Genomic DNA, 6,000 nt, shown 5'->3' on the forward strand with positions numbered 1-6,000 from the left:
GAAATATTTCAGAGGTGGAGGGTGGCGTGGTGGTGATGAGGGGCAAGGAAGATTTAGGTCCTCACCCCGCATTACATGTTTTAGGTGTTTCCCCCTTGCCCCTCCTCTCCAGACAGCACTGGACAGACGGACTGACAGAAAACCACGAAAATTCTTCCAAGCAAACGCACCTCGCTTCGTAAGAAAGTGCTCCGCCGGGGTGGTGGGGGATTCCTGTTTTTGCAGCTCGACAAACTCTCCCCAAATGATCAGGCTAAACGCATGCTACATCAGGGGCGGGGGGTCTGCGAGTTCTTACATTAGGCGGGGGGGCGTCTGCCCGTTCTGGTTTTCTCGCATCATAGATGTCGCTCGAAGTTCCGTTGCCCATGGTTCCATATACTAAGCAGGTAAGAATAAAGGGCCCCCTTCTCCTACTGTCAGAGGAAAAGCTCTGGGGTGCAGCCCCCTTAGCTCCCCCCTCAATCCAGCGCTGGTTCCACCATGACCGGGCCGAGCATTCCAGCACTATAAGGTCGGCTGCGGGCCAAGCAAACCAGTAATAAAAATGAGGAAGTCTGTATTTAGTTTGCCGAAGTCTCTAATAACTGAACTCCGAGGCCCTGAAACTTTGATTCGAGCACTTCTCACCTTGGAAAGGCGGTCAGCAAATTATTGCCCGCTGTTGGAAATCTCTCGGTAATTTCCCGCTCGTCTGCTCTCGGATTTAATAAAGGCCTGACGCTCCTTTCAAATGCATTTAAGGGAATTCCTCCTTTCTTTCATCACTCCACGCTTGTGATTGTGTAGAAGAGAAAAGGCATTTTTGCCAAATGGCATGCACTTAAGATTTATGTCCGCTTTCTTGTCTACCACGTTTGTATATATTTGTGGACGTGAAGTATTTTGTCACAGGTAACGTGAGATAAAGGAGCTGCTTAGCATATGGCAACTTATGGCCTAGGTTTTTTTTTTTTTACATTCGCCGAGAGCAGACGGCTAAGGGTTAAGTCGCCAATTAGACGCTAAAACGGGCCTGTGAGACGGCGGCACTGCCGATCCGATCGGTGATAGGCACAGACGAAGTGCAGAGGCGCGACTTCATCCCCATGTCATTCAAAAGAACACGAGAAGGTCCACTTGTCCTGCGTTAACTCGCATTTAAGCATTGAGCTCTACACCTACATCTCTACTACATCTGCACGTTGGAAAAGTGTAACAGGGAAAAAAGGCCAAAAAAAGTCAAAGGATACTGCATTTGGTCAGAAGTTGCCAAGCAGCGCTTCGGACGTCCCCAAATTTGCAACACAGCCACTGACACCATGGTAGGGTGGCTTCTCCGCGTTTCAGAATTATTTTTAAGTTTTGCACGCCTGCAGTAAACGCTTCGCCACACAACTTAAATGTTTTTTTTTTTTTTGAGTGGCTGGCTTCACTGCAGTCCGCAAGTGTGGCTAGGTGAACGTGTGCGCCTGACTCACAACTACTTTGCCGCCTTCGCTTCGATTGTGTTCCCGGCACCCTTCACGGACTCCAGGGCACACTTGCACGAAGCAAATAGTCTAGTTCCAGGGTTGTTGTTTTTTTCGCAGCCTAAACCTTCCGCTCGCTTTGAGAAAAGGGAAGGCGCATAAACTGTCTCTGGGTCTTTGGATAGCTCAATCGCGCTGTGAGGTGGCGGTGATGTCCGTCCACAAATTTAGGCTAAACCAATGGAAGGCTTAAACCTCGTTGGTTTTTAGCAAATGAATGGCGCATAACTGGCTCCCTGGGTCAGCGCACACCTGAGCCGCACTTTGAGGTACGCCGCAGTGGTGTCCACGTAACACGTTACCCGTAACGCATTATATGGCTGCCTTTGTACCCCTTATATCGCTTCTACTAAGCGCCTTGTTGAAAGATTACTGATTTCGCTGTAAATAAAGGCTGCGATGCATTTGGAAGGTACTCACAGGTCATGAATTTCAGCTTGCCAGTATCCCTCAAGAAGAATCTGTGCACTGCTGTATTTTGCCAGTGCTCACCTATGTTGCGGAAACCTGGAAGCTAACGAAAATCCTTGAAAGCGAGTGAAAGAAGAAAAGAAGAAAGGGGTGTCGTAGTGGAGGGCTTGGTGGTGGTAGTGGTTTTATTAAAAATAATAGTAAAAAGGTAGGAAAAGATTTTTGCTAGCCCTGGCATCTGCCATCGATACTGAAGCACCTGAGCTGGGGCAGCGGAAATAAAGGATAGCAGGCAGAATGGAGAAATGAAATGAAAGAGGTGAGGGGACAAGAAGAGAGCATAGGGAGAGAGGTAATACACGCAATCTATTTACACAATAATAAATGTGTACAGAGGAGGAGGAAAACTTTATTGATATAAGAGAAAGATGTAGTTTTCAGCGACCGAGGGCGATGGTAGCCTCTTCGGCTTCCTCAGCCGTACAGTTCCTGATTGATGCGCTGACTACCTGTTTGTGTTCAGATTTTATTGCCGCTGATACGATTTTATTTTTACTTTTTTGTATCTCTTTTGTACGCAACTCCGTCTGGGTACACTGTGTTTTCTTTTTCGGCTAGGTTTTTTTTGCATATTTGGCCCTAGCTTCCCTGCGTACTTTGTGCAGGTTCGGATCCATGTTTTTCAGTATCGGGGCTACCCTGAAAGTGTTACGATGTTCGTCAGGTATCCGCTCTGTTCTTTTTGTTTACTTCGAATTTTTTTACTACGCTTTTGCTTACTACGCATAAATGTGTACAGGTTGCGCCCCTATCGAAAAATCTCGTGTGATTTCATACGTGTCTCGTATGAATTAAAATGTGTTACATAAAAGCTATACGTGTCACAAATGTGTCTGATGTGACCACATATGGGCAGCTTATCAGATATATGTGTCAAGATACATGCCTGGTATGAACACATTTATAGTTCATACGAGGTCATACGTGTCAGAAATGTGAAACTCAATTGAGATATATGTGTCGAGAAACGTGCGTCGCATGAACACATGCTTAATTTGAGGTCATATGTGTCAGAGATGTTCCTCGTACGAACTCATATGGGATCAATACGAGTTCACACGCTGTGCGAATGTCTCGGGTGAAGACATATGTCTTTGGCGAACATGTCTCGGATGAACACACGTACGCGGCACTCGTGCGCAGGCAGGAGCTCCGATCTGCATCGTATCAGCCTACATCTACCTCCTGGAAACACTGTCGTTCATGAGTGCCTCGTATACAGTCGCGCGTGCTACGTGAAATGTGCGGAAATGTAGCGAACAAAAAGCAAGTAACAAATGCGAACCAGAGTATGAAAAAGGCAAAAGAAAACGCTTGGCCTGTTTCACACAATGTGGTGGTGGTGGTGGTAGTAGTAGTTTTTTTATTAAAATAGTAAAAAGGAAGGAAAAGATTTTTGCTAGCCCCGGCATCTGCCATCGATACTGAAGCACTTGAGCTGGGGCAGCGGAAATAAAGGATAGCAGGCAGAATGGAGAAATGAAATGAAAGAGGTGAGAGAACAGGAAGAGAGGATAGGGGAGAAGTAATATGTACAAACTATTTACACAATAAGAAATGTGTCCAGGTTGTGCCACACAATGTTCTCTTTGTTTCTCTGTTTGTGCCCTCTAGATTGCTTTGAACGCCGATTACCAAAGCTTTCTGTCGTTAGGCGTTTTCGATGTGCTTGGATACACGTTTAGTTGGGACGTAAATCTGACATTCCCTGCTTTGTTGAGCCACTGTAAAGCCACGTAGCGAATAACTGGGGTATTTGCTTGGCACAGCTCCGGGCCTCTGAGTGTAGCGAAAAATACTTGCGCAGTGAAAAAGAAGAGTTTCAATGCTTATCGCAGTACACATCAAGATTGACAGTATCAGTGGAAGACCAGTTCTCTAGTTCCGTTCTATGAACAAGGTAAATATTTGCATGTGATTAGTAATCAGAATAAAAATTGAAAATTTGTTTTTGAGGAAAGGAAATGGCGCAGTAACTGTAGTAACTGTCTCACATTTCGGTGGAGGCCCACACCGCGCCTTAAGGGAAGGGATAAAGGAGCGAGGGAAAGAAGAATAAAAGGAACAGGTTCCGAAGTGGAGGGCATCGGAATAAAAATTGAACAATTGGTTTTTAAGGAAAGGAAATGGCGCAGTAACTGTATCACATGTCTCGGTGGACGCCCGAACCGCGCCGTAAAAGGAGAGAAAAAGGAGGGACAAGAGAAGAAAGAAAGAGGTGCCGTAGTGGCACCTCTTTGGCACCACTTTGGCACCGTAGTGGCACCTCCTGGAGCAGACGGTTCGGAGTGGTAGCAAGCGAATTGGCACAATTACGCGTACGAAGTTGTTTGTCGGGTTGAAGCCTGCTGTCGGTGAGGGATTCGTATCGACGACCTTTGTTCCTAGAAATCGTATTGGGGGTGACCTGCGGAGGGCCGCGGCGCAAGACCGCCCCACGATAACAGCCACTGTAATAAATGCGAGCAGATACTACGGACAATTTCCGCGAGGGGGAATGAACGCCGTGAGCGGAGGCACTTCACCTCGGCTCCGTGGATTTTTACTCGGGACGGCGAATTTTCGACCTGAAATGGACTGATACCACCCATAATTGGTCATTGAAGGTATTCGGCACCCGTTCCCACCATTTTCTGTGCAATTCCGACCACTTTTTCTCGAAAAAGACTCTAACGCACCGAGCCAGGCGCGGAACGCTAGGCCTCGCGTTGTGCCTAGCACAACAAGGGCGGTCCTCCAGCCCACGCCTCGCCCCGCGCCACGCTGCGCGGCGCTGAAAATGAGCTCGGAGGCGTCCCTGCTACCCGCAACAAATGAAGGCTTGGATTCCGACATGGACTTAACCGACTCTCAAGACCGAACGGAAAACGGTCCGACGACCAGTTCGTCCCCGGTCTCGCCACCGCCTACTACCCCTCTGCCCAACGGCTGGAAGATAGCCTTGAGCAGACAAAAAGAAATGAAGCTTCGCAAAGCAGCCCGGGCTGAAACCAACAGCCAAGTGCAGGGCAGCACCGACTCCCAGTACCCCCCACCAAATCACAAACATCCTACGCCAAAAAAACGTGGCCTTCGAGTCCGCCTCCCGCCTCTACCGCAAACGGACATCAAAATCATGATTCGACCTCGCCGAGGACTCGCTTTAAAGAACTTCCCAAATCTCGATCTTGACCAAGCAGTAAGCAACGCCTGTCCAGTACCGCAGCAGGTGGAAGGAAGGTACCTCTTCCGCCCCCACTACGGATCAAATATCCTCGTAGCGAGCACTCCGCACGCAGAAGTTGCCAACGAACTTCGACAAATCAAGACACTGTCCCTTGGAGACCTCACTCATGACGTGAACGCCTACATACCTTTCACAGAGCACGACAGACAGGGCGTAATCCACGGAATTCCGGACCACGTGACACCGGAAGCTCTCCAGACGGGCCTATACATCCGCTCACGCGGGACCACCGTACTCGACGTACGACGCATGGGCAAAACATCGTCGATGCTGATCACTTTCAACGGCCCGAACACCTCAAAGTTGTGTACTTCAAGAGCGCGGAGTTTCGCTGCCATCTGTATCGCCCAGCACGACAATTCTGCTATGTGTGCATGCAGCCGTGGCATCGCTCCGATGTGTGCCCCACGCCAGACCTGGCGGCCTGCAGGAAATGCGGGGCCCAAAATCCTCCTGACGGACATCAGTGCCTGCCGAAGTGTGCTCTGTGCGGAGGAACACACGAAACCGGCAGCAAGGATTGCCCCAATCGGTCAAACCGCTCAAGCAAAAGCCACCATCCGTCCGATCCTCCACCCCACCCATGAAAGAACAACACCGGTCCAGGAAAGACAACCAGGCTCGAACTCGGACGCCGCGCTGGTTCAGCACGGACGACGAGTCATCCAGCCAAAGCGGCAGCAGTAGGAGCAGATCGAGATCCGTCTTCATCAACCGGTCAACCCCTCCTCCCCCTGCACCCAAGCAAAAAAAGGAAATTAGCCGGCCACACCAGGGGCAAGCCAAGGCCAC

Source organism: Amblyomma americanum, chromosome 1 (assembly GCF_052857255.1).
Source record: "Amblyomma americanum isolate KBUSLIRL-KWMA chromosome 1, ASM5285725v1, whole genome shotgun sequence".
Lineage (NCBI taxonomy): Eukaryota > Metazoa > Arthropoda > Arachnida > Ixodida > Ixodidae > Amblyomma > Amblyomma americanum.